The 27,682-nt window shown below is 48.9% G+C and overlaps 3 long non-coding RNA genes across 5 annotated transcripts in view; 1 reads left to right on the forward strand and 2 right to left on the reverse strand.

The window, feature by feature from the left end:
• LOC310674019 overlaps positions 1–27,682 on the forward strand; it is a 69,313-nt gene that overhangs the window by 13,892 nt on the left and 27,739 nt on the right. For 2 of the 3 annotated variants that reach the window (XR_014509322.1, XR_014509323.1), the window contains exons 1-2: positions 21,499–21,713; positions 27,177–27,305. This is a non-coding gene — a long non-coding RNA (uncharacterized lncRNA). Of the gene's footprint in view, positions 1–21,498; positions 21,714–27,176; positions 27,306–27,682 lie in introns of those variants that run through there. The other variant, XR_014509321.1, reaches the window with a different exon arrangement.
• LOC310673792 lies at positions 583–1,691 on the reverse strand. Its single transcript, XR_014509240.1, has 2 exons — positions 1,640–1,691; positions 583–899 (listed from the first exon to the last, which is right to left on the reverse strand). It is a non-coding gene; the product is annotated as an uncharacterized lncRNA (long non-coding RNA).
• Positions 6,114–7,876, reverse strand: LOC310673991. Its single transcript, XR_014509287.1, has 3 exons — positions 7,783–7,876; positions 7,035–7,163; positions 6,114–6,313 (listed from the first exon to the last, which is right to left on the reverse strand). It is a non-coding gene; the product is annotated as an uncharacterized lncRNA (long non-coding RNA).

Consider the following 27,682-nt stretch of genomic DNA (forward strand, 5'->3'; position numbering starts at 1 on the left):
TTTATTGTGCTTTTAATATTCTGTTGGGGGCCACCCAGAACGGGGTGGGGGAAAAGTAATAAAGTATTATTATTATTATTATTATTATTATTATTATTATTATTAATTTTTTTGGGGGGGACACAGGGGTATGAATACCCCTGAACATTTTGTAAATCTAAGTTTGGCCTCACTGAGGGGCAGTATTTCAATATGAGTAGGAAAATGAGAGTACTGTACCCTTAAACATTATTTTAGAAAAATACACTGAATAATAATAATAATACGCTCTGCTCAATTCCTGTTTGTGAAACATCCTTCTCTGTGCAGCTGCCCAAGGAAGCGGGTCAGTTGGAGGGGAGACAGAGAGAAAGGGGCAGGGAGACCCCTGGGAGAGGTGGGGGCCTACAATTTGAGAAATGCCCTTGTGCAAAGCCATGTTTGGAAAAGAACCACAAAGCCTGGATGGCACCACTGACTGGCAGAGAGAGAAAGAGAGAGAGAGAGAGAGAGAGAGAGAGAGAGAGAGGGTCTGAGAGCCTGACCCTCCAAAAAATACCCTCAACCCAGCACACGTTTTCACACCATGAACCAACACAAAGGTTTCCAATGCTTGCATTTATTAAAAAGAAGAAGCTAAAGCATTTTTGCAGGCAAACCAAATCCAAGCTCCAATCCCGAGTCCATTTACTAAGGAGTCAGGCCCCACTGGCCACAGTGGGGCTTACTCCTGAGTAGACAGGGAGACAGGACGGCTCCCTCTTGACTCCTTCCCAGCATCGCCTTCAGCAGCATCAAGCAAAGCGGTTTCTTCGCCAGCAGAGATGGGGGTGCAGTCGAGGCAGCTGCACATCAGAGGAGAGCAGGGTGGTCTTCCTTTCACCAGAGGTCTTGCGCCGGAGATCTGCAGAGTTAGTATCCTGTGAGAGAAAACACTATTAAAACGGGTGTTGGTGGTGGTTCTGAAAACCCAGACCAGTGACTCCAACTGGGAGGCAGAAGAGCTGCTGTTGTCAAAGTTCAAATTGCACGCAGAGGGTTGGACTAGATGGCCTTGGTTCCTCCCAATGCTACATTTCTATTCTATGATAGTAGGAGAGATCTCTGGGCATTTCCTGTATGCACTTTGGGGAATTTGAGTGGGGCTTGGCTGCCATACACACTTTTTTTTCTAATGAGGTTCTTTTTCCTTCTTCTGCTTTTTATGAATAGCAGCCTCAGGAGAGGACACATTTGAGGAGATCATTGTGTATGCACGTTGGTGTGCATTTACGGTAAGTTTTCCCCTTCCAACTCTGCAATTCTGTGATTCAATAACCACCTTCACAGGGATGTTTCACACAGGTTGCCTTTGCTATTTGAGGAGGGTCAGTGACTGAGCCCCCACCCTCTCACACCAGGAAGAGCTGTTCTTTCAGCCAAGGCAGGCTAAGGGGAGTTGTGGCTGAGAGGGTTGGAGACCTTTCATGGGGACGGCAAGGGGAGAGGAAAGGGTTGTCACCCCCCAGTGTGCACATTAATATTGCTCCAACTCACAGTGGATGTAAAGATTAAGAGAGAAATGGAGTGGTGGGTGACAGAGAGATGAGTCACATGCATTTGGGGTCATGAAACACCACTAAATTTTTTTTTAGGAAAACTAAGATTTGATTTAACTCACCTTAACGGCAACACACCCAGCGATGACACCTAAAAAGTTGCCTTCGGGGTGGGCGACACCCACGATTTTGCAGTATCCCATTCTGCTGTCGACATTTCTGAGTGCAAGAAGGTTGGCCTCTGGTGAAATCTGGAGGGGAAAAAAGAAGACATTGAAGGCTCTGTCTCACAGGACTGACCTTCTACACCTTCCACAACTTCTTCCACCATGGCCCTGCTGGCTTGGACACCCGGAGGGCACCAGGTTGGGGAAATCTGGTGCAGGAAGAATGCAGGGCTGGAGCAGAGTCAGTCCCTTCTGCTGCCTCCCTGCACCTCCAGGACAGGGTCTGAGCCAAGGTGGTAGGGAAGGCTGCGTCAGAGTCACTGGCTTCCCTGGGCGGCCACTGGCAAACTGGGAGAGAGAAGCCCCCTTGCCCAAGAAACTGGCCCGTTCTTTTGTTCACTGCAAGGCTAAGTGTGTTGAAGCGCATTATTACAGATTTGAAAGCAAGAGCTTCCATGGATCACATAAATGAGGTAATAAGAAGAGACTGGCTGGTGGATCTGGCCAAAGGGGGCCCATCGAGTCCAGCATCCTCTTCTCCCAGGGTCCACCTAAAGCCCCATTTGGGATATTCTCCAGGAAGACAGATGGGCAAGATCCCACCTCGTTGGGAGTCACAACAAGTGGCTGAGAATAAAGCTGAGAGCTGTGGAGCTGCTCGGAGAAGAAGCATCTGAGAAGAAGGCCATACCTGGAGCCAGCAGCATCAAGAAGAGGACGGCAACAGAGAGGAGGCAGAAGATCCTCATGGTTGGAGGTTGGTGGGAATCCTGGAGGTACCAGAAGACAAGTGGAAGAGCAGTTGACAGGAGAAGGAGAGGTCGCCCTACTTATAGGTGGCTGGAAGACTGATGAAATCTTGTGGATGCCAACCGTTGTTTGCAGGATGGATGTGGCAAGCTCTGAGGGGCATGTGCCAAGGACCAGCCAAAGACCACAGAATCATAGGTTCATAAGTCCAACCCCATCACAGCTGTTGCATCCCTGACAGGTCCCCACCCAACCTCTGCTCAAAATCCAACCTTGTGAAAGGAGAATCCGGCACCTTCTGAAGGGCTCTGTTCCACCGTTGAACAACTCAGAAAGTGAATTTCTTGGTTTGTGTCTTGCTCTCTGCTCACAGTGGCATGGCATCTTTTGATTTCCCTTGGGGGGGGGGGTGCTCTGCAGGTGGGACCAGGTCCTGGGGGCAGAGGGTGAACAAAACACTTCTCGCTAGCCCAACTCTAGACCCCATCACTGCTAGGCAGGCATGGGGCATTGAGGGTTCACAGGGCTGTGCTGTGCTACCTCCTCACCTGCCCTCCTCACCTGCAGCTGAGGTACAAAATGTTTTTTGGATAAATAGTCCAGCCCTGACGGAGGTGTTCTCATGGGTCATGCTGTGCTCCCTCCTCGCCTGCCCACACCAAGGGGGGAGCCTTCCTGGCCATGGCTGCTCCTGGCAGGTGCACCCCCAAACACTGGCTGGGCAGCCATTCAGCATGGGGCCAGGGGCCTGGCAGCAAGCCTCCCCCCCCCCCATTTTTGCATGTTATTTTCACCCATATGGATACATATTACACCACTTTATGCGTTTTGGTGCACATTACTTGATTGAACTGCCTTGTGGAATTCATGGAAGGAGAACACTTGGAAGGACAGCTCTGTTCCAAATCAAGCATAGTTGCAGACTGAGGTACAACATGTTTTGGGGGGAAATAGTCCAGCCCTGATGGAGGTCTTCTCATGCAGTCCATGCCCAAGAGCCAGGTAATCTCCCAACACCACACCTGCTTGGGGCCCAACTAGAAGTTCCTTTGGCCTCATCCAGCTGCAGGGCTCTTCTCAGGATCAGTCCTGAGAATCTTATGGAAACATTTCCTCTTGAGCTTGCTCACCACCCTCTCCAACTCAACAGGTTGTCCCCAACTTCACCAACTGAATTCTGCATCCTCTCCTCTCCCTAGGCACCACCAAAAGCTGGAGTCTATTATCCCACATTGCCCAGTACTATGGAAAGGATTTTGAGGATGCAATGGGGGGGGGGGTTCTGCAGGGGACAAGAGCTGGGATTACCATCCTCAAACTGGCTCAGGACCTCTTTACCTCCAATGCCACCTCTCCCCATATGTACCAACCTGAAGCCCGAGATCATCATCTTAGACCCTCCTACAATCATGGATAAATCATAAAATTGTAGAATGAGGAGGGACCCTGAGGGTCATCCAGTTCAAGCCCCTTCAATGCAGGAAACTCAACTAAACATCCTTGACAGATGGCCATCCCACCTCAGCTCCATTGAAGGAAAGGCCACAAGCTCCTCCATAAATCCATATCCAGAATCTTGAGATGTCGCCCCTTCCCCTTCATGCTCTATTCTGGGGCTGACCATTCCTCAATGTTCCCTCCGCACTTTACTCAAGGGGCAGCTAGTGCTGGGACCGTCAGATGTTTGTGTACTGCATCTCCCATTACTCCTGCCTGGTGGCCCTTCTGGCTTGTGGGGCAGGGGGAGCTGCAGGTTAGTCCCAGATTGGTTCCCAGGAACAGGAAGAAGGGGGCAACAGAGAGATATTTTATATCTTATTTTGGGGAGGGGAGAGAAGGATCAGTGCTTGCTGTGGGATGTTGGTCTGAGCTGTGTCCTGCCCAGTGATGTTTAGAAGGCAGTTGCTGGTCTTTTGCAATCTCCACAGAGATGGGCCCCAGGAGATGTCTTCAGCATCCTTTCCCAAGAGCCTGAAGTTCAAACCCAGCAGGCAAGGTGTGGAACCTGTGGTCACAGGGCTAAGTCCCATTTCCTCACCTGGTCTTGCTTCAAGTAAACTGACAAGCGTTGCTCCATCGGGTGCCCACAGGCAGCAGAGTTGGGTGAAGCAACTGCCGGATTCAGCACAGTGAACTTGGGAATGAGCCCAGATCAGAAGGTGATATCGGGGGGACAGAGGGTGGGATTGGGGAGCAGCAATGCCAAAGACATCCCTTTCCATGCATCCGAACTCTTCCGTCCCTGCCACACAGGACAGAGATCAACATGCTGGAGCAACCCAGTATAAATAATATAATGATGATGATGATGATGATGATGATGATGATGATGATGATGGAACAGGACATCCCTCTTTTCACTGGAGAAATGTTGGGGGGGGTATGCATGCCTTGCCTAGAAGCCAGGGCTTGCCTCAGCGAAACCTCGCTGTGTGGTCCATGCTGCCTTCTGCCCATTGCCTTCCTTCCCCTCAGCTCAGCTTCCCACCCTCCCTGTCTCTTCCTTCCCTGCCATGAAGGACAGAGATCAACAGAGATCAACAGGTGGGCCAGCCCACTCATGAGGCAAGGGGCAGAGCCCACCTCAGGTGGCAGGATCCACAGCGGCATCAGTTTCATCCTCGAAGAAATGCATCTTGGTGACTCGGAGGAGTTGCTGATATCCTCCCCCTTGATCCTAATGTAGATTTCAACTCAACCCTGCTTCCCTGGGTAGGGGCTGGGTGGGGGCTGGAAAGCAGCATTTTGTGGTTTGCCTCAGAGGCTCAAATGTCTTGGGCTGGTCCTGCCCACAAGGCTCTCCCTTCCCCCCTTCTCCTTCCTCACCCCCTTCTTCTTTCTCCATGCTCCTCCAACCCTCCAAGTGTCCCCATCTTCCAGGGACAGTCCTGGATTTAAAGAAGCTGTCCACGTTGATCTGACTTGATCTCAGAATGTCCCACTTTTCCTAAGGGCCTCCCCATTTCCATCAGAGAAATGTTGGAGGGTCCGGAGTTATGTGACCCCTGAGCCATCGGAAGGCAGCCCTGTATAGGGAGGTTCTTTAATGTTTAATGTGTTATGATGATTTTGTGTATATATTTGAGCCACACAGAGTGGCAGGGGAAACCCAGTCAGATGGGTGAATATTATTATTATTATTATTATTATTATTATTATTATTATTATTATTCCTAATACTACTTCTATTGAATAGAATGTCCCTATTTTCATTGGAGAAATGTTGCAGCGAATGTCCCCTAACTTTTTCAGCTCTGCTCAATTCCTGTTTGTGAAACATCCTTCTCTGTGCAGCTGCCCAAGGAAGCAGGTCAGTTGGAGGGGAGACAGAGAGAAAGGGGCAGGGAGACCCCTGGGAGAGGTGGGGGCCTACAATGTGAGAAATGCCCTTGTGCAAAGCCATGTTTGGGAAAGAACCACAAAGCCTGGATGGCACCACTGACTGGCAGAGAGAGAGAGAGAGAGAGAGAGAGAGAGAGAGAGAGAGAGAGGGTCTGAGAGCCTGACCCCCCAAAAAATACCCGCAACCCAGCACACGTTTTCACAACATGAACCAACACAAAGGTTTCCAATGCTTGCATTTATTAAAAAGAAGCTAAAGCATTTTTGCAGGCAAACCAAATCCAAGCTCCAATCCCGAGCCCACTTACTAAGGAGTCAGACCCCGCTGGCCACAAAGGGGCTTACTCGTGAGTAAACAGGCAGACAGGACGCCTCCCTCTTGACTCCTTCCCAGCATCGCCTTCAGCAGCATCAAGCAAAGCGGTTTCTTCCCCAGCAGAGATGGGGGTGCAGTCGAGGCAGCTGCACATCAGAGGAGAGCAGGGTGGTCTTCCTTTCACCAGAGGTCTTGCACCGGAGATCTGCAGAGTTAGTATCCTGTGAGAGAAAACACTATTAAAACGGGTGCTGGTGGTGGCTCTGAAAACCCAAACCAGTGACTCCAACTGTTGTCAGAGTTCAAATTGCACACAGAGGGTCTGTTTGGCAGAGGGTTGGACTAGATGACCCCTTCAGTCCCTCCCAATGCTACATTTCTATTCTATGATTGTAGGAGAGACCTCTGGGCATTTCTTGTATGCACTTGGGGAATTTGAGTGGGGCTTGGCTGCCATACACACTTTGTTTCTAATGTGGTTCTTTTTCCTTCTTCTTCTTTATGTGAACAGCAACCCCAGGAGAGGACACATTTGAGGAGATCATTGTGTTGCTGTGCATTGAACTCTTTCCCTTCCAACTCTGCAATTCTGTGATTCAATAACCACCTTCACAGGGATGTTTCACACAGGTTGCCTTTGCTATTTGAGGAGGGTCAGTGACTGAGCCCGCACCCCCTCATGCCATGAAGAGCTGTTCTTTCAGCCAAGGGAGGCTAAGGGGAGTTGTGGCTGAGGGGCCAGAGAGCTTTCATGGGATCAGCAAGGGGAGAGGAAAGGGTTGTCACCCCCCAGTTTGCACACTAATATTGTTCCCCCTCACAGTGGATGTAAAGATTAAGAGAGAAGTGGAGTGGGGGGGGGGCAGAGAGATGAGTCACATGCATTTGGAGTCATGAAACACAATTAATTTTTGAGGAAAACTAAGATTTGATTTAACTCACCTCTACGGCAACACCATTGGCGACCACACCTAAAAAGTGTGTTTCGGGGCGGAAAGCACTGACGATATTGCAGTATCCCTCTCAGCCTTTGACATCTCGGCCTGCAATTACCTTGGGCTCTGGTGAAATCTGGAGGAAGAAAAAGAAGACTGTGAAGGCTCTGTCTCTCAGGACTGCCCTTCCACACCTTCCACAACTTCTTCCACCATGGCCCTGCTGGCTTGGACACCCGGAGGGCACCAAGTTGGGGAAATCTGGTGCAGGAAGAATGCAGGGCTGGAGCAGTCCCTTCTTCTGCCTCCCTGCACCTCCAGGACAGGGTCTGAGCCAAGGTGGTTGGGAAGGCTGCGTCAGAGTCACTGGCTTCCCTGGGCGGCCACTGGCAAACTGGGAGAGAGAAGCCCCCTTGCCCAGGAAACTGGCCCATTCCTTTGTCCACCGCAAAGCTGAGTTTACTGAAGCGCATTATTACAGATTTGAAAGCAAGAGCATTCGCTGATCTTATAAATGAGGTAATAAGAAGAGACTGGCTGGTGGATCTGGCCAAAGGGGGCCCATCGAGTCCAGCATCCTCTACTCCCAGGGTCCACCTGAAGCCCCATTTGGGATATTCTCCAGAAGGACAGAGGGGCAAGATCCCACCTCTTTGGGACTCACTGCAAGTGGTGCTCAAAGGCAAGTTAAAAACGAATAAAGTGGAGAGCTGTGAAGCTGCTCAGAGAAGAAGCATGTGAGAAGAAGGCCTTACCTGGAGCCAGCATCATCAAGAAGAGGACGGCAACAGAGAGGAGGCAGAAGATCTTCATGGCTGGAGGTTGGTGGGAATCCTAGAGATACCAGAAGCCAAGTGGAAGAGCAATTGACTGGGGAAGGAAAGTTCCCCGTACTTATAGGTGACTGAAGGACTGATGAAATCTTGTGGGATGCCAACCGTTGTTTGCAAGATGGATGTTGCTAGCCCTTAAGGGCATGTGCCATGGAGCAGCCAAAGACCACAGAATCATAGGTTTACAGAAGGGACACCAAGGATCATCAAGTCCATCCCCCTGCAATGCAGGCATCACAGCTATAGCATCTCTGACAGGTGCCCATCCAACCTCTGCTCAAAATCTTCCTGCAAAGGAGAATCAGGCACCATCTGAAGGGCTCTTTTCCTCTGTTGAACATCTCAGAAAGTGAATCTGCTGGTTTGTGTCTTGTTCTCTGCTCACAGTGGCACAGCATATTTTGATTTCCCCCCGGGGGGGGGGCGCTCTGCAGGCGGGACCAGGGACTGGGTGCTGAGGGTGAACAAAACCCTTCCCACTAGCCCAACTCTAGATTCCATCATTGCTGGGCAGGAATGGGGCACTGAGGGTTCACAGGGCTGTGCTGTGCTGCCTCCTCACCTGCCCACCCCAAGGGGGGGAGCCTGCCTGGCCATGGCTGCTCCTGGTAGGTGCAACCCCCCCCCCCCCCGGGGCTACAGACCACCTGGCTCTCCCCATGATGAGCAGGAGAAAACAAGCTTGCCCCTGCCTCATTGTGACAGCCCTTCAGAGTTTCTTTCTGAATTAAAAGCAGGCATAAAATGTTGTGGGACTGTTTGCGCATCTGGTGGATGAAGAAGGGGAGCCCACCTCAGTTTTCCTGATGAAAAGAAAGATGAGGCAGGAGATACGGGTCCTTGGGGCAGAAGGCTGCTCATGGCTACCAGCCAAGATGTCTACTATCTCCCTCCCCTGCAGGAGACAGGAGGCCTCTGAACATCATTGGCCCAGAATCCCAAGTGGGGAGAGTGGTGTTCACTCAGGTCCTCCTTGTAGGCTACCAATGGCCATGGATCACATGGGATTCCCAGGAACTGGCATTAAGAAGCATTGTGGCCTCTCACTGCAGAGGCAGAGCATCTCCCTCATGCCCAGCAGCCCCTGGTCTGCATTTCAGGCCATCAGAGATGGTGGTCGTCCCTGCCTCCTGGGCAAGGGGGTTCCATAGTTTCACTACAAGCTGCATGAAGAAGCCCTTGGTTTTATACCTCCTGAATCTCCGGACACTCAGCTTCCCGTCATGTCTCCATTGCAGTCCTATATGAACCCACCTTACCTCCCATTAGGAAACCCCTGCATCTCTTCCACCTTTTCCCCACACGCAACCTGCCCCACTGATCCAGCTGCTTGGTAGCCTAGGCATTCTGGAGGGCAGTGTGTCAGCATCCGACAAATTACTCCCTGCGTTCTCCATGATTCCACATCAGTCTGCTTGGAAACAAAAAGTCATCAGCATTTTGGGGTGAATTTTTTCCCAATACACAGGCATTTTTATGTAATCGTACCTAATATACCCTTTTTTTTGCAAGGCAGCCCCCCCCCCATTCTTTCATGCTATTTTTCACCCATGTGGGTACATATTACACCACTGAATGTGTTTTGGTGGACATTACTTGATTGAACCAAAAACAAACAAGATGAATTTTAACAGGGAGAAATGTAAAGTATTGCACTTGGGCAAAAAAAATGAGAGGCACAAATACAAGATGGGTGACACCTGGCTTGAGAGCAGTACATGTGAAAAGGATCTAGGAGTCTTAGTTGACCACAAACTTGGCATGAGCCAACAGTGTGACGCGGCAGCTAAAAAAGCCAATGCAATTCTGGGCTGCATCAATAGGAGTATAGCATCTAGATCAAGGGAAGTAATAGTGCCACTGTATTCTGCTCTGGTCAGACCTCACCTGGAGTACTGTGTCCAGTTCTGGGCACCACAGTTCAAGAAGGACACTGACAAACTGGAACGTGTCCAGAGGAGGGCAACCAAAATGGTCAAAGGCCAGGAAACGATGCCTTATGAGGAACGGCTAAGGGAGCTGGGCATGTTTAGCCTGGAGAAGAGGAGGTTAAGGGGTGATATGATAGCCATGTTCAAATATATAAAAGGATGTCACATAGAGGAGGGAGAAAAGTTGTTTTCTGCGGCTCCAGAGAAGCGGACACGGAGCAATGGATCCAAACTAGTGTGGTGGAGTCTCCTTCTTTGGAGGTCTTTAAGCAGAGGCTTGACAACCATATGTCAGGAGTGCTCTGGTGGTGCTTCCTGCTTGGCAGGAGGTTGGACTCGATGGCCCTTGTGGTCTCTTCCAACTCTATCATTCTATGATTCTATGAACTGCCTTGCGGAATTCATGGAAGGAGAACACTTGGAAGGACAGATCTGTTCCAAATCAGGCATAGTTGCAGAAAGTACATGCAGCTGATGTGCGAAACGTTTTTTTGGGAAATAGTCCAGCCCTGATGGAGGTGCTCTCATGCAGTCCATGCCCAAGAGACAGGTTTACATTTCCATTGGGCTTGCTCACCACCCTCTCCAACTCAGCAGGTTGTCCCCAACTTCACCAGCTGAGTTCTGCATCCTCTCATCTCCCTGGGCACCACCCAAAGCTGACCTAGAGGCTTGTATCCCACATTGCCCAATACCTTGGAATAGATTTTGGGGGTGCAATGGGTCTGTAGGGGGGAAGAGCAGGGATTCCCATGCACACGTGGACGTCTGTGGCATTGGAACAAGCCCCATCAGTGCTGCACCAAACTATTCTGTTGCCCTTCCATGCTCTTGAATATTCCCCAGATCCATTTTTCCAAGGGAAAGGCAGTCATAGCCTTCTCTTTTTATGGACACTCTTTGAGCACTGTCCTGTTTGTTTGTTTGTTTGTTTGTTTGTTTGTTTTGTTTTGTTTGTTTGTTTGTTTGTGTGTTGTGCTGCTTTTATGGTATTTGTGTTGCTTGCTTCATGCTTCATTTTAATATTGCTGGGTTACCCTGGTTTGAGCTTCTGTGCATTGTTGTGAATATATGGGGGGAACTAGTAGGTCAGGGCAATTCTTTTATATTTGAATTTGGAGATGGGGGAGAAGTATCAGTGCCAATCATGAGCTGTTGGTCTGGGCTGTGCCGGTAACATTTAGCAGGCAGTTGCTGGTCTTTTGCAATCTCCACAGAGATGGGCCCCAGGAGATGTCTTCAGCATCCTTTCCCAAGAGCCTGAAGTTCAAACCCAGCAGGGAAGGTGGAGAAACTGTGGCCACAGGGCTAAGTCCCATTTCCCCACCTGGTCTTGCTTCAAGTTAACTGACAAGCCTTGCTCCATCGGATGCCCACAGGCAGCAAAGTTGGGCGAAGCAACTGCCAGATTCAGCACAGTGAACTTGGGAATGAGCCCAGATCAGAAGGCGATATTGGGGGACAGTGCATGGAATTGGGGAGCAGAAATGCCAAAGAGATCCCTCTCCATGCAAACAGATTCAGAGATGGAACTGGAGAAAATGGGCAAATAACACATGTGAGGATTCCTTGAAAATATTGTTACACAGCACCCAAATTGCTGAACATTGAGAAAACCCAGGAGTTTCAGTGTTTGCCCAGAGGTGGGTTTCCTTGAATGTGAGCGGAGATATAGATTTTTTTTGAACATATAGGGAGAGCATGAGAAGAAGAAGAGTTGTATAGAAATGTAATTGATGGCTTCCGGTTTCCAGTTGCCTTAATGGCACAACGATTTTTGTAAACACCCCCCCCCCGGGCCCGGGTGGGGATTGAGCTGCCCTCGTGGATCACTTTGGTACCTTTCTTTTGAACCTACATGGAGGTGGGAACCAGGGAGACGCTCACCAATTAGCCTGTAGGATGCCTCTTATTTGCAGCTCTTCCCACCTGCCTTATTCTTTTGAGATGCTGATGAGGACACTCCAGTGGCCAGCCAAGGTCCTAGCCCTACAAAGAAAGTTGTCTGACTAGCTCAGCAAACTCCTCTCTTAGATTCTAACCCTCTGTGGGTTCAGAACCCCAAGAATTGGAAGAGGTGCAGGGCACTCCCTGATCCACAGCAAGATGAGCAAGCTTTTTGCCTAAGCCTCCAGGTGTCAACACCTCACAGGTTGCGGATGTGGAGCAGGATGCCAAGTCGCTTGCAAGCAAGAGGAGAGGAGAGGGGAGGTGGCATCAGGGTTGGATTGGGGGCAGAGGTCCAGGGCTCCACTTAGCAAAAAGAGGAGGAGGAACCCCAGATCCAGCAGGGCTGGCTGAACCACATTTTGAGGGGCTCACTTGCCCTTTAACCTCTGCTTGCTTCTTATCCGAAGCAACAATTGTTTCTGTGTGCAGACTTTAAAATATTTTCTCGCTGTTGACATTTTCTGGCTCTGGGCTCTGGAGCTAATGGAGGGATTTATTACTAGTTGCCATAGTGCAATTCCCACTTCCTTTCGGTCAGCATCCTAAACTCCACTGTGAGCAACCCAGAAAAAGCATTGGCTTGCGGGGGATATTGGAATTGAGCCCTTGGTGGTATGATGGGATGGAAGCGGGGAGGGAGGGGAAGGAGAGCATCACCTGAACCAAACCTGGTGGCTTAGGTGAGTGTCACTCAGATGATGGGGAGGAGGAGCTCACCTGAGGGGCCTCACCTGTCTTGGGTGAAAATGAGGCTTTGGGCATCCATCAGACCCTCTCCCTTAAGAAGACAAGGATGAGGAGCCTGGAGTTCTCCAGATAATGTTGAGGACTAACAGTGGTGACTCTGAGTTTGTGTGTTTGTATGTGTGACACCTCGGATAGTAGAGTCTGACCCCCAAAATCCCCCCCCCCACATACGTTTTCACAACATGGACCTACGCAGATTTTTCCAATGTTTATAACTCACCTTAACAGCAACATATTAGGGACGTGGGTGGCGCTGTGGGTAAAAGCCTCAGCACCTAGGGCTTGCCGATTGAAAGGTCGGAGGTTCGAATCCCCGCGGTGGGGTGCGCTCCCGTTGTTCGGTCCCAGCGCCTGCCAACCTAGCAGTTCGAAAGCACTCCCGGGTGCAAGTAGATAAATAGGGACCGCTTTCTAGCGGGAAGGTAAACGGCGTTTCCATGTGCGGCTCTGGCTCGCCAGAGCAGCGATGTCACGCTGGCCACATGACCCGGAAGTGTCTCCGGACAGCGCTGGCCCCCGGCCTCTTGAGTGAGATGGGTGCACAACCCTAGAGTCTGTCAAGACTGGCCCGTACGGGCAGGGGTACCTTTAACTTTACCTTTACCTTTAACAGCAACATATAAGGCCATTTGAACCCAAAACACTTGGCCTCCCAAGACGCTGACATCTCCAATTATCACATTGGGCTCTGGTGAAATCTGCTTCTTCTTTCTAAACCTCCTCCCCACTTTCTCTGCCCTGGTCAAGTCCCGCTTAGGAAACATCCCGTCCCTCTCTGTGCAACTGATCAAGGAAGCGCGGCAGTTGGAGAGGAGATATGGAGAAAGAGGCACAAGGAGAAGCAAGGGGTGGGCCCACAATTTGAGAAATGCTCTTGTGCAAAGCCATGTTTGCCAAAACAGCCACGAAACCGGGATGCCACCACTGACTGTCCTCGAAGAATGCATTTTCCGAAATGCACTCAGCCTACAGATAAGGCAGGAGATACAGGTCCTTGGGGGAGAAGGCTGCCCATAGCTACCAGCCAAGATGGCTACTTTCTCCCTCCCCTGCTGGAGACAGGAGGCCTCTGAACATCATTGGCCCAGAATCACAAGTGGGGAGAGTGGTGTTCACTCAGGTCCTCCTTGTAGGCTATCAATGGCCATGAATCACATGGGATTCCCAGGAACTGGCATTAAGAAGCGTTCTGGCCTCTCACCGCAGAGGCAAAGCATCTCCCTCATGCCCAGCAGCCACTGGTCTGCTTTTCAGAGCATCCAAGTCAGTGGTCATCCCTGCCTCCTGGGCGAGGGAGTTCCATAGTTTCACTACAAGCTGCATGAAAAAAGCCCTTGGTTTTATCTCCCCTGAATCTCCCGACACTCAGCTTCCCGTCATGTCAAAATTGCACTCCTATTTAAATCCGCCTTACCTCCCATTAGGAAACCCCTGCATCTCTTCCACCTTTTCCCCACATGCAACCTGCCCCACTGATCTCGCTGCTTGGTAGTCTTGGCATTCTGGAGGGCAGAGTGTCAGCATCCGACAAAACACTCCCAGGGCAAAGGGTTTCTCTGGAGCCATTCACGTCAAGGGATGTTTTGCCCTGGAGTTCAAGGTGAGTTGCAGCAATTCCATTCTCATCCAGGGTTCCCTGCTGACGATCTTGATGGGAAAGGCCATCAGACGGGAGCTGAAGTCAAGGTGAGCTTGAGGATCTGAATGGTGGTGGCTCCCCTTTGTTGCAAGTTCTTAGAGGGAGAGATGATGCTGTCAACAGCCATTGGAGCTCCTGCCAGAAAGAACGTGGAAACCAAACAGCTGGCCATCACTCTTTTTTAGACCTGTTCCCCTCCAGATGTTTTGGAATACCAGATGTGGAGGGACTTGGAGAAACTTCATATTTTTATAAAGTTCCCCTTAGAAAATCTGACACCCACCCACCCACCCACCAACTCCCACAGGACACGATGTTTCAGATCTAATCATTTCAATTCTAAAATGCATGCCCTGCTTCTTCCCTTCCACAAAGGGTTTGCTCAAATCATCAAAGCAACATTGGTCCACACATTAAAATACAGAGCAATCTGAAAACAGCAGCTAAAAGGGGAGAGAGGAGGGCAATTCGGTCAATTTCAATTTTTCACAGTTTCATTTCCCGAAACTGCCTTAAAATACAGAAACATTCTCCTGAAAACTAATCAGATTTTTTTTGCAATTTTTTCCAAATATGCAGGTATGTCCTTGGTCTACATTACTTGTCTGAAGAACTGCATTGCAAAATTCAGATTAGAGCAGATTTGGAAGTTCAACTTGGTTCCGGCTTGCGTATTGTCCAGAAAGTGCAAAATTTGTGGGCTGTCCTGCAATTTGAACTGACTCCATTCCCCCCCCCCCCACACACACTCCTGAGCAACCCCACAGAGAACTCCAGCAACAGGCAAGAAAGAGCAACAGTTTGATTTCATAGCAACTTGGGGGTGTTCCTGCATATTCCTTTTCATATTTGAAAGATCAGGGATGTCAACTGATAGCAAAGTCAGGGAAAGAAATATTTTCTTATGCAAGATTCCCGCACTTTGTTTGAACAATGAATTTGGATGCCTGGTGAAGGCCTATATTTATATCAGCCAAAGGGTTTTGTTGTTGAATAAAATTACATCAAGCATCACCTTCTTCTTCCTTTCTTCGGGTGCTGGCCATTCCTTCCTATTATCTCCCCATCATCCTATGGGCATAGCTGGAGTGCATCTCCCATCATTCCTGGCTGCTAGCCCTTCTGGCTTGTGGGGCGGAAGGGAGCTGGGGGTCCCCATCAACATCTGGAAGGCACCACATAACCTACTGCTGTCATAGCCCTCTAACTCTGAGAAGGAGGGTCTCCCTCTCCACCTTACCTGGCGCTCCCAGGAGCAGGAGGAGGAAGGCAAAAAAAAAGAAAAGAAAAAGAAAAAGAAAATAATTAGAGGCACAAATACAAGACACCTGGCTTGAGAGCAGTACATGTGAAAAGGATCTAGGAGTCTTGGTTGACCACAAACTTGACATGAGCCAACAGTGTGATGCGGCAGCTAAAAAAGCCAATGCAATTCTGGGCTGAATCAATAGGAGTATAGCATCTAGATCAAGGGAAGTATTTGCAGATGACTTGGTTTTGACATTGCAGGAGCCAGAGTCCAGTGTGAAGAGGGTTTTAGAACTGATTCAAGAGTTTGGTCGATTAGCAGGTTTTAAACTCAACAAAACAAAAACTAAGGTTTTGACAAAGAATCTAACAGAAAAAGAGAAAGAAAGGTTTCAGAATGAGACAGGTTTGACAGTGGTGAAAAAAGTGAAATATCTGGGAATTATTATGACTTCAAAAAATGGGAACTTATATAAGGATAACTACGAAAAATGTTGGATGGAGATAAAAAAAGATCTAGATATATGGTCTAATCTAAAACTCTCACTGTTAGGTCGTATTGCTGTGATAAAGATGAATGTATTGCCAAAAATGTTATTTTTGTTCCAGACACTGCAGATTATTGATAAAATGGACTGTTTCAAGAAGTGGCAGAAAGATATATCCAGATTTGTCTGGCAGGGCAAAAAGCCAAGAATAAAATTTAAAATATTAACAGATGCAAAGGAAAGAGGAGGCTTTGCCCTGCCAGACTTGAAACTTTACTATGAAGCAGCAGCTTTTTGCTGGCTGAAAGAATGGCTACTTCTTGAAAATACAGATATACTGGATTTAGAAGGATTCAATAATGCGTTTGGGTGGCATGCTTACTTATGGTATGACAAGGTTAAAGTTCACAGAATGTTTAAGATTCACATTGTCAGGAAAGCATTGTTTAATGTATGGATTAGATATAAGGATTTCTTTGAAAACAAGACTCCAAGGTGGTTATCTCCGATGGAAGCAAAAGCAGTCAAAAAACTCAATATGGAGGCCAATTGGCCAAAATATTGGGAGATACTAGAACAAGATGGAGATAAATTGAAACTGCAGAGTTTTGACAAATTAAAAAGTAAAGTCCGTGATTGGCTCCATTATCATCAGATAATGGAGGCATATAAACTGAATAGGAAAATTGGCTTCCAGGTGGAAAAATCAAAATTGGAAACAGAATTGCTAGAACCCAAAACTAAGATATTGTCAAGAATGTATAATCTGCTGCTGAAATGGAATACAGAGGATGAGGAAGTGAAATCAGTAATGATTAAATGGGCACAAGATGTGGGTTACAACATAATGCTAGCCGACTGGGAACGGTTATGGACCACTGGGCTAAAGTTTACGGCATGTAATGCCCTAAGAGAAAATATTATGAAAATGATATACAGATGGTACATAACACCAGTCAAACTAGCAAAAATTTATCATATGCCCGATAACAAATGTTGGAAATGTAAAGAAACTGAAGGTACCTTTTTTCATCTCTGGTGGACATGCCCAAGGATTAAGACCTTTTGGGAGATGATCTATAATGAATTGAAGAAAGTATTTAAATACACATTCCCGAAGAAACCGGAGGCCTTTCTCCTGGGCATGGTCAACCAAGAGGTACGTATGAAAGACAGGATATTTTTTATGTACGCCACAACAGCAGCAAGAATACTTATTGCAAAGTATTGGAAGACACAAGAATTACCCACGCTGGAGGAATGGCAGATGAAAGTCATGGACTATATGGAATCCGCAGAAATGACTGGCAGAATCAGAGACCAGGGTGAAGAGACGGTGGAGGAAGATTGGAAGAAATTTAAAGACTATTTACAGAAACACTACAAGATTAATGAATGTTAAAATAACATCAGATTGAATGTATAAGGTTATTGGAGTAAAATTTTAAGGATCAGAAGACCCAACATTCTAAGTTCTAAGCATTGAATAAGCTATATTAAGACATTCAAATCAGAAAGGAGGCTAATTATGACAGAGGGAAGGGATTTGTTGTTTAATTGTATGATTTGGAATACAGGGAAGGGAGACTCGGGGAAGTCAGAGAAACAAGTTAATGCAAGATCAATATGAAGATAAGATTGTTTTTATTTCTGTTGTTTGTAGTATGTTATGTTTGTGTAATTCTTTATGTTTTTGGTGTATTGTTTGTTGCTTTTGTTTTGCTTTGTTGTCTTTTATGCAAAAACGAATAAAATATTTATTAAAAAAAAAATAGATCAAGGGAAGTAATGCAATGCCAATGCAATTCTGGGCTGCATCAATAGGAGTATAGCATCTAGATCAAGGGAAGTTATAGTGCCACTGTATTCTGCTCTGGTCAGACCTCACCTGGAGTACTGTGTCCAGTTCTGGGCACCACAGTTCAAGAAGGACACTGACAAACTGGAACGTGTCCAGAGGAGGGCAACCAAAATGGTCAAAGGCCTGGAAACGATGTCTTATGAGGAACGGCTAAGGGAGCTGGGCATGTTTAGCCTGGAGAAGAGGAGGTTAAGGGGTGATATGATAGCCATGTTCAAATATATAAAAGGATGTCACATAGAGGAGGGAGAAAGGTTGTTTTCTGCTGCTCCAGAGAAGCGGACACGGAGCAATGGATCCAAACTACAAGAAAGAAGATTCCACCTAAACATTAGGAAGAACTTCCTGACAGTAAGAGCTGTTTGACAGTGGAATTTGCTGCCAAGGAGTGTGGTGGAGTCTCCTTCTTTGGAGGTCTTTAAGCAGAGGCTTGACAACCATATGTCAGGAGTGCTCTGATGGTGTTTCCTGCTTGGCAGGGGGTTGGACTGGATGGCCCTTGTGGTCTCTTCCAACTCTATGATTCTATGATTCTAAGGCAACCGAGAGACCAGGTGGAAGAGCTTCTAGGCTGCATGTCGGAGACTCCAGGGAAGAGCAGAGGTGGGGAGCGTCTCCGTGTTTCTAGGTCACTGGGGGGTTGTGACACCTTCAGGGGTCTTTGGAAATCTTGCGGAGAGAGGGGAGGATGAGCACAGCCCACAGGCCTTCCTAACGCAGGGTCTCCACCAGTTTCTGCAGAAGACGAGGAAGCAGAGAAATGTCCACAAAGACAGAGAGCGAGAACGATAGTCTTGAAGTCCTTGTAGGAATGGGGACCAAAGTCAGAAGACGGGAGATCTGGACACAGGTCACAACTCACACCTGGGTCAAACACAGTCTTCAGAAACCTGGTGCTCTCCAGATGTTTGGGACTACAATTCCCATCGCCCCCAGCCTGCAGGACCATGTGAGGCCAAAGGTGAGAGGAGATTTTGCATTCATATGCTACTTGCCTGTAAAAAGATCCAGAGTAGTTTACAAAAGAGCGTAAGAATATCTGTGGGGCAGTTTGGGGCAGCCACACCCAGGGGTTTGGTCATGGATAAATCCACGGGCATAGCTATGACTTTATCCAGAATCTTGAGATGTCTCCCCTTCCCCTTTTTGCTCTATTTTGGGTGCAGACCATTTCTTGCTGTTCCCTCCCCATTTTACTTGAGGGGCAGCTAGTGTTGGGACTGTCAGATATTTGTGGACTGCATCTCCCATTACTCCTGGCTGGTGGCCCTTCTGGCTTGCGGGGCAGGGGGAGCTGGAGGTCCCACTCAACACTGGGAAGTCCCCACATTGGCTCCCAGGAACAGGAGAAAGGGGACAATAGAGAGATATTTCATATTTCATTTTGGGGAGGGGAGAGAAGGATCGGTGCTTGCTGTGAGATGTTGGTCTGGGCTGTGTCCTGCCCAGTGATATTTCGGAGGCTGGTCTTTTCCAATCTCCACAGAGATGGGCCCCAGGAGATGTCTTCAGCATCCTTTCCCAAGAGCCTGAAGTTCAAACCCAGCAGGCAAGGTGGGGAAACTGTGGCCACAGGGCTAAGTCCCATTTCCCCACCTGGTCTTGCTTCAAGTTAACAAACAAGCGTTGCTCCATCGGATGCCCACTGGCAGCCAAGTTGTGCAAAGCAACTGCCAGATGCAGCCCAGGGAAATTTGGAATTAGCCCAGATCAGAAGGCGATATTGGGGTGTGTGGAATGGTGGGAATGGGGAACAGCAATGCCAAAGACAATGGTCAAAGAGATCCCTTTCCATGCAAACAGATTCATGGATGGAGCAGAAAGGGGGCAAATAACACATTTCAAGTTCCTTTGAAATATTGTCACGCAGCACTCAACGCCCTGAGTGGTGCGAAAATCCATGAGTTCCCGTGCTTGCCCAGAGTTCTGTTTCCTTGGAATGAAGGTCAGCGGAGGCTGTGCTGTCTTTAGGATATCTGGTGTTATTTACACATATAGAGAGCCTGAGCATAAAATGCAGGGCTTCAATGCACCCCCCCAAAAAAAAACCTCCTTCTCAGTCACAGCTTAGGATTCATCACCTGAGGCCTTTTCTCATGCATCTCCTCAGCAAGAGTTCTGGAGAGGGGGCAACACTAGGCAGCTGGGGGCTGGGGGTGGAGGAAAAACCTACCCATTAGTCAGAAGGACCCGTCACTCAGTTGCCACTCTTGCAACCTGACTCGTTCTGACCTCCTCTCTTAGATTCTAACCCTCCATGGGTACAGGACCGCTGGAATGATAAGGAACTGAAGGCACCCTCAATATGAATCACCTTTTGGCCAAAGCCCCCAGGTGTCAACACCCCACAGGTTGCTGATGCGGAGCAGGATGCCAACTCACTTGCAGGCAAGAGGAGAGAGGCCATCAGGGTTGGATTTGGGGCAGAGGTCCAGGGCTCCGCTCCACAGAAGGAGCAGGAGGCTCCCCAGATGCAGCGGAGCTGGCTGACCACTTGTTAAGGTATGTGAAGTAGAACACATTGCCTTCTCAGGAAGACCTTCTGTAAGGCCATAGAGGCACAAGATGCCAACTTCAGGCTGAGGACTCCTGGGGAGTTGGAATGGGAAGTGGGGAAACCTCCTAGCATCTCCACCTGCCCTCATGTCCCAACGGTTCTCACTGGCTTTTATTCCTCTGCTTGCTCCTTATCTGAAGCAAGGACTCCTTCTGAGTACAGCCTTTTAAATGTTTTGTATCTATGGGTTTTTTCTAGCTCTGGGTGCTATACTTGGTGCTATAATGGTGCTATACATTGCTGGCTGCCATTGTGCAGTCCCAAAGGACAACTCCGTTTGGGTTTCTCTTCAGGCTTGGCATGAAAGTGGGGGCACCACTCCCTTGACTTTTTTCCTCCCCCAAGAGCACATTTGGGTTGTACCTTTCTTAGCTCTGATTCTATTCTGGTCTAGTCATGCCGTGACTCCTCTGTTTATTACTTGTCTGGGAAGGTGAAAGGCAGAGATTGGATGGCTCAAAGGACCCGTCAGGAGGAGCTGAGAAGCAAGACATGGAGGGCAAAACTCCACATGGAAGAAGCTCTGCAGAGACTTTCTAAATCAATGCAGGATGAATGTGGGTTGGTGTGAGAGGGGGTGGACTTCAAAATCACACCCTTCTCAGGTGTCTGTGGGTCAGGTGTCACCCACTTCCTTTTAGGCAATGCCCTAAACAGATATATATACTCCACTGTGTGCAATCCACTAGAAGAATTGGCTTGTAGAGAAAATTGGAACTGAGCCCATGGTGATATGATGGGATGGAAGCAGGGAGGGAGGGGGAGGAGAGCATCACCTGAACTAAACCTGGTGACTTTGGTGAGTGTCACTCAGATGATGGGAAGAAAGAGCTCACCTGAGGGGCCTCACCTGTCCAGGGTGCTAATGCATTGCAGGGGTTGGATTAGATGACTCTTGGGGTACCTTCCAAAGCTGAAAGCTCTATAGAGTTTGGATTTGATATCCTGCTTTATCACTACCCGAAGGAGTCTCAAAACGGCTAACATTCTCCTTTCCCTTCCTCCCCCACAACAAACACTCTGTGAGGTGAGTGGGACTGAGAGACTTCAGAGAAGCATGACTGGCCCAGGGTCACCCAGCAGCTACATGTGGAGGAGCGGAGACACGAACCGGGTTCCCCAGATTACGGGTCTATCGCTCTTAACCACTACACCACACTGGCTTTCTATAAGTCTATGATTCTGTGGTCTTTGCCTGGTGCTTGGCACATGCCCCTCAGAGCTTGCCACATCCATCCTACAAACAACGGTTGGCATCCCACAAGATTTCCTCAGTCCTTCAGTCACCTATAAGTAGAGGGACCTCTCCTTCCCCTGGCAATTGCTCTTCCACTTGGCTTCTGGTACCTCCAGTATTCACACCAACCTCCAGCCATGAAGATCTTCTGCCTCCTCTCTGTGGCCGTCCTCTTCTTGATGCTGCTGGCTCCAGGTATGGCCTTCTTCTCACATGCTTCTTCTCTGAGCAGCTTCACAGCTCTCAGCTTTATTCCTTTTAAAACTGACTCTGAACACCACTTCCTGTGACTCCCAAAGAGGTGGGATCTTGCCCCTCTGTCCTCCTGGAGAGTTCCTAAATGGGGCTTCAGGTTGGACCCTGGGAGAAGAGGATGCTGGACTAGATGGGTCCCCTTTGGCCAGATCCACCAGCCGGTCTCTTCTTATTACCTCATTCATGTGATCCATGGAAGCTCTTCCTTTCAAATCTGTAATAATGTGCTTCAGTGAACTCAGCTCTGCGGTGGGTAAAAGATCGGGCCAGTTTCCTGGGCAAGGGGGCTTCTCTCTCCCAGTTGGCCAGTGGCTGCCCAGTTAAGCCAGTGACTCTGATGCAGCCTTCCCAACCACCTTGGCTCAGACCCTGTCCTGGAGGTGCAGGGAGGCAGCAGAAGGGACTGGCTCTCTGCTCCAGCCCTGCATTCTTCCTGCACCAGATTTCCCCAACCTGGTGCCCTCCGGGTGTCCAAGCCAGCAGGGCCACGGTGGAAGAAGTCGTGGAAGGTGTGGAAGGTCAGTCCTGAGAGACAGAGCCTACAATGTCTTCTTTTTCTTCATCCAGATTTCACCAGAGCCCAATGTAATTGCATTCAGAGATGTCAACAGCAGAGAGGGACACTGCAATTTCGTAGGTGCTGGCCGCCCCGAAGGATACTTTTTCAGTGTGGCCGCCAATGGTGTTGCAGTAGACGTGAGTTAAATCAAATCTTCGTTTTCCTCGAAATTTAGTCAGTTGTGTTTCATGACCCCAAATGCATGTGACGCATCTCTCTGCCCCCCCCCCACTCCACTTCTCTCTTAATCTTTACATCCACTGTGAGTTGGAGCAATATTAGTGTGCACACTGGGGGGTGACAACCCTGTCCTCTCCCCTTGCTGCCCCTATGAAAGCTCTCTGACCCCTCCACCACAACTCCTCTTAATGCCTCCCTTGGCTGAAAGAACAGCTCTTCCTAGTGTGAGAGGGTGGGGGCTCAGTCGCTGACCCTCCTCAAATAGCTAAGGCAACCTTTGTGAAACATCACTGTGAAGGTGGTTATTGAATCACAGAATTGCAGAGTTGGAAGGGAAAGAGTTAAATGCACACCAACGTGCACAGCAACACAATGATCTCCTCAAATGTGTCCTCTCCTGGGGTTGCTGTTCACATAAAGAAGAAGGAAAAAGAATCATATTAGAAAAAAAGTGTGTATGGCAGCCAAGCCCCACTCAAATCCCCCCATGTGCATATATGAAATGCCCAGAAGTCTCTCTTACAATCATAGAATAGAAATGTAGTGTCCGGATGCACCAAGGGGTCAACTAGTCCAACCCACTGCAAAACAAACCCTCTGTGTGCAATTGGAACTCTGACAACAGCGGCTCTTCTGCCTCCCAGTTGGAGTCACTGGTTGGGGTTTTCAGTACCACCACCAACACCCGTTTTAATAGTGTTTCCTCTCACAGACAAATAACTCTGCAGATCTCCGGCGCAAGACCTCTGGTAAAAGGAAGACCACCCTGCTCTCCTCTGATGTGCAGCTGCCTCGACTGCACCCCCATCTCTGCTGGGGAAGAAACTGCTTTGCTTGATGCTGCTGAAGGCGATGCTGGGAAGGATTCAAGAGGGAGCCGTCCTGTCTGCCTGTCTACTCAGGAGTAAGCCCCACAGTGGCCAGTGGGGCATGACTCCTTAGTAAGTGGTCTCGGGATTGGAGCTTGGATTTGGTTTGTCTGCAAAAATGCTTTAGCTTTCTTTTTTTAAAAATAAATGCAAGCATTTGAAACCTTTGTGTTGGTTCTTGGCGTGAAAAATGTGTGCTGGGTTGAGGGGATATTTTTCTCAGCCTCAGTCACCTCACAGAGTGTTTGTTGTGGAGGAGGAAGGGAAAGGAGATTGTTAGCTGCTTTGAGGCTCATTAAGGAGAGTGAAAGGTGGGATATCAAGTCCAAGCTGTTCTTTATCTGAGGACCACAGCTCAGTTAAAAAATCAGAAACTGCAAAATACATATCATATTAACAAACCAAACAAGAACACCCCACACATGTAAAAGACCATAGATTTTTTTCATCAGCAGAAGGCATGGGAGAAGAGTAATTTGCCTGACACTTAAAGGAGCAGAATGAGACTCCCGGGGAAGAGTATTCCACAAACAGGGAGCCACCACAGAAAAGACCTCTTCTTGCAGTGCCGCCCTATAGACCTCTTGAGAAGGGGGCACATGAAGAAGGGCGTCTAGTGATGATCTCAGGGTCCAGGTCAGTTCATATGGGGAGAGGCCATCCTTGAGATTCTGTGGTCCTGAGCCCATGTGGAGTGTGAGAGCGGAGTTGGAAGCAGCCTGGAAGCTGGAGGCACAGATTTCTGTTTATTGTGTTGGGGATCCAAAGCTGTGAGGAACTGAGAAGTATGATTTGGGGGGTGTTAATGCTATGAACCCATCAGTTTTATGCTCAGGCTCTCTCTATGTGTTCAAAACAAACCCATATCTCCTAAAGACACCAAAGTCTCCACTCACCTTCAAGGAAACCAAACTCTGGGCAACACTGAAACTCCTGGGTTTTCTCCCTGCTCAGCAATTTGGGTGGAGTGTAACAATATTTTCAAGGAATCCTCACATGTGTTATTTGCCCATTTTCTCCAGTTCCATCCCTGAATCTGTTTGCGTGGAAAGGGATGTCTTTGACCTTGCTGCTCCCCACTCCCACCCACTGTCCCCCATTATCACCTTCTGATCTGGGCTCATTCCCAAGTTCAATGGGCTGCATCTGGCAGTTGCTTCGCCCAACTTTGCTGCCTGTGGGCATCCGATGGAGCAACGCTTGTCCGTTAACTTGAAGCAAGACCAGGTGGGGAAATGGGACTTAGCCCTGTGACCACAGAGTCCCCACCTTGCCCGCTGGGTTTGAACTTCAGGCTCTTGGGAAAGGATGTTGGAGCCATCTCCTGGGGCCCATCTCTGTGGAGATTGCAAAAGACCAGCAACTGCCTGCTAAATGTTACAGGCACAGCCCAGACCAACAGCTCACGACTGGCACTGATACTTCTCCCCCTTCACTAAATTTAAATATAAAAGCATTGCCCTCACATTTGGTTGCCCACTTTTTGTATTTCCCCCCATATATTCACAACAATGCACAGAATTTTAAACCAGTGTGAGCCAGAACTGTTGAAACAAAGCACCCAGAAAGCAACACAAATACCATAAAAGCAGCACAACACACAAACACACACTCACAAATAGACAGCAGGGCAGTGCACAAAGAGTGTCCAGGAAAAGAGAAGGTCAAGGCTGATTTTCCCTTAGAAAGATGGATCTGGAGAGCATAGAAGGGCAACAGAATCATTTGGTGCTGGTCCGAAGGGGTTGTATTCCCACTTTTGGATGGGAATCCCAGCTCTTGTCCCCTGCAAACCCCACCCATTGCATCCTCAAAATCTATTCCAAGGTATTGGGCAATGTGGGATAATAACCTCCAGATCAGCTTTGGGTGGTGCCCAGGGAGAAGTTGGGGACAACCTGTTGAGTTGGAGAGGGTGGTGAGCGAGCCCAAGCAGAAATGTTTCCATAGGATTCTCAGGACAGATCCTGAGAATAATAATAATAATAATAATAATAATAATAATAATAATAATAATAAATTTTATTTATATCCCGCCCACCCCAGCCGAAGCCGGGCTCAGGGCGGCTCACAACAATAAAACAATACAAACAACACTCTAAAATCATTCATTATAAAATTAATTAATTCAAGCCACTGGCAACCATTGGGCCAGAGCTCTGCGAAGATTGCCGAGGGAGGGAGTCAGGCTGTGCCTTGGCCAAAGGCCTGGTGGAACAGTTCTGTCTTGCAGGCCCTGCGGAAAGATGTCAAGTCCCGCAGGGCCCTGGTCTCTTGTGACAGAGTGTTCCACCAGATCGGAGCCACAGCCGAAAAAGCCCTGGCTCTAGTTGAGGCCAGCCTAACTTCTCTGTGGCCTGGGACCTTCAAGATGTTTTTATTTGAAGACCGTAAGTTTCTCTGTGGGGCATACCAGGAGAGGCGGTTCCGTAGGTACGAGGGTCCTAGGCCGTATAGGGCTTTAAAGGTTAAAACCAGCACCTTAAACCTGATCCTGTACTCCACCGGGAGCCAGTGCAGCTGGTATAGCACCGGGTAAATGTGATCTCGCAGCGAAGACCCCGTAAGGAGTCTCGCTGCAGCATTCTGCACCCGTTGGAGTTTCTGGGTCAGTCTCAAGGGCAGCCCCACGTAGAGCGAGTTACAATAATCCAGTCTGGAGGTGACCGTCGCGTGGATCACAGTGGCTAGGTCAGGGCGAGAGAGGTAAGGAGCCAACTGCTTAGCTTGGCGGAGATGGAAAAATGCCGCCTTTGTTGTAGCTGCAATCTGCGCCTCCATGGAGAGGGAGGTATCGAAGATTACACCCAGACTCTTGCAGAGTCCAGAGCCCTGCAGCTGGGTGCGGCCAAAGGAACTTCCAGCTGGGCCCCCAAGCAGGTGTGGTGTTGGGAGATTACCTGGCTCTTGGGCATGGGCTGCATAAGAAGACCTCCATCAGGGCTGGACTATTTCCCCAAAAAACGTTTTGTACCTCAGCTGCATGTACTTTCTGCAACTATGCCTGATTTGGAACAGAGCTGTCCTTCCAAGTGTTCTCCTTCCATGAATTCCACAAGGCAGTTCAATCAAGTAATGTGCACCCAAACGCATAAAGTGGTGTAATATGTATCCATATGGGTGAAAATAGCATGCAAGAATACGGGGGGGGGGGGGGGGAGGCTTGCTGCCAGGACCCTGGCCCCATGCTGAATGGCTGCCCAGCCAGTGTTTGGGGGTTGCACCTGCCAGGAGCAGCCATGGCCAGGCAGGCTCCCCCCTTGATGTGGGAAGGTGAGGAGGTAGCACAGCATGGCCCGTGAAACCTCGGTGCCCCCTGCCTGCCTAGCAGTGATGGGGTCTAGAGTTGGGCTAGCGGGAAGTGGTTTGTTCACCCTCTGCACCCAGGCCCTGGACATCAAAAGATCTCATTTATGTGATCCACGGAACCTCTTGCTTTCAAATCTGTAATAATGCGCTTCAGTAAACTCAGCTTTGTGATGGGTAAAAGAACGTGCCAGTTTCCTGGGCAAGGGGGCTTCTCTCTCCCAGTTTGCCAGTGGCCGCCCAGGGAAGCCAGTGACTCTGACGCAGCCTTCCCAACCACCTTGGCTCAGACCCTGTCCTGGAGGTGCAGGGAGGCAGAAGAAGGGACTGACTCTGCTCCAGCCCTGCATTCTTCCTGTACCAGATTTCCCCAACGTGGTGCCCTCCGGGTGTCCAAGCCAGCAGGGCCATGGTGGAAGAAGTTGTGGAAGGTGTGGAAGGACAGTCCTGTGAGACAGAGCCTTCAAAGTCTTCTTTTTCTTCCTTCAGATTTCACCAGAGCCCAAGGTAATTGCAGGCCGAGATGTCAAAGGCAGAGAGGGATACTGCAATATCGTCAGTGCTTTCCGCCCCGAAACACACTTTTTAGGTGTGGTCGCCAATGGTGTTGCCGTAGAGGTGAGTTAAATCCAATCTTAGTTTTCCTCAAAAATTAATTGTGTTTCATGACCCCAAATGCATGTGACGCATCTCTCTGTCCCCCCCCCCCCACTTCTCTCTTAATCTTTACATCCACTGTAAGTTGGAACAATATTAGTGTGCAAACTGGGGGGTGACAAACCTTTCCTCTCCCCTTGCTGCCCCCATGAAAGCTCTCTGGCCGCTCAGCCAAAACTCCTCTTAATGCCTCCCTTGGCTCAAAGAACAGCTCTTCATGGCATGAGAGGGTGGGGGCTCAGTCGCTGACCCTCCTCAAACAGCAAAGGCAACCTGTGTGAAACGCCCCTGTGAAGGTGGTTATTGAATCACAGAATTGCAGAGTTGGAAGGGAAAGA

The sequence above is a fragment of the Podarcis tiliguerta genome (assembly GCF_965153285.1).
Source record: "Podarcis tiliguerta genome assembly, chromosome: 3".
Lineage (NCBI taxonomy): Eukaryota > Metazoa > Chordata > Lepidosauria > Squamata > Lacertidae > Podarcis > Podarcis tiliguerta.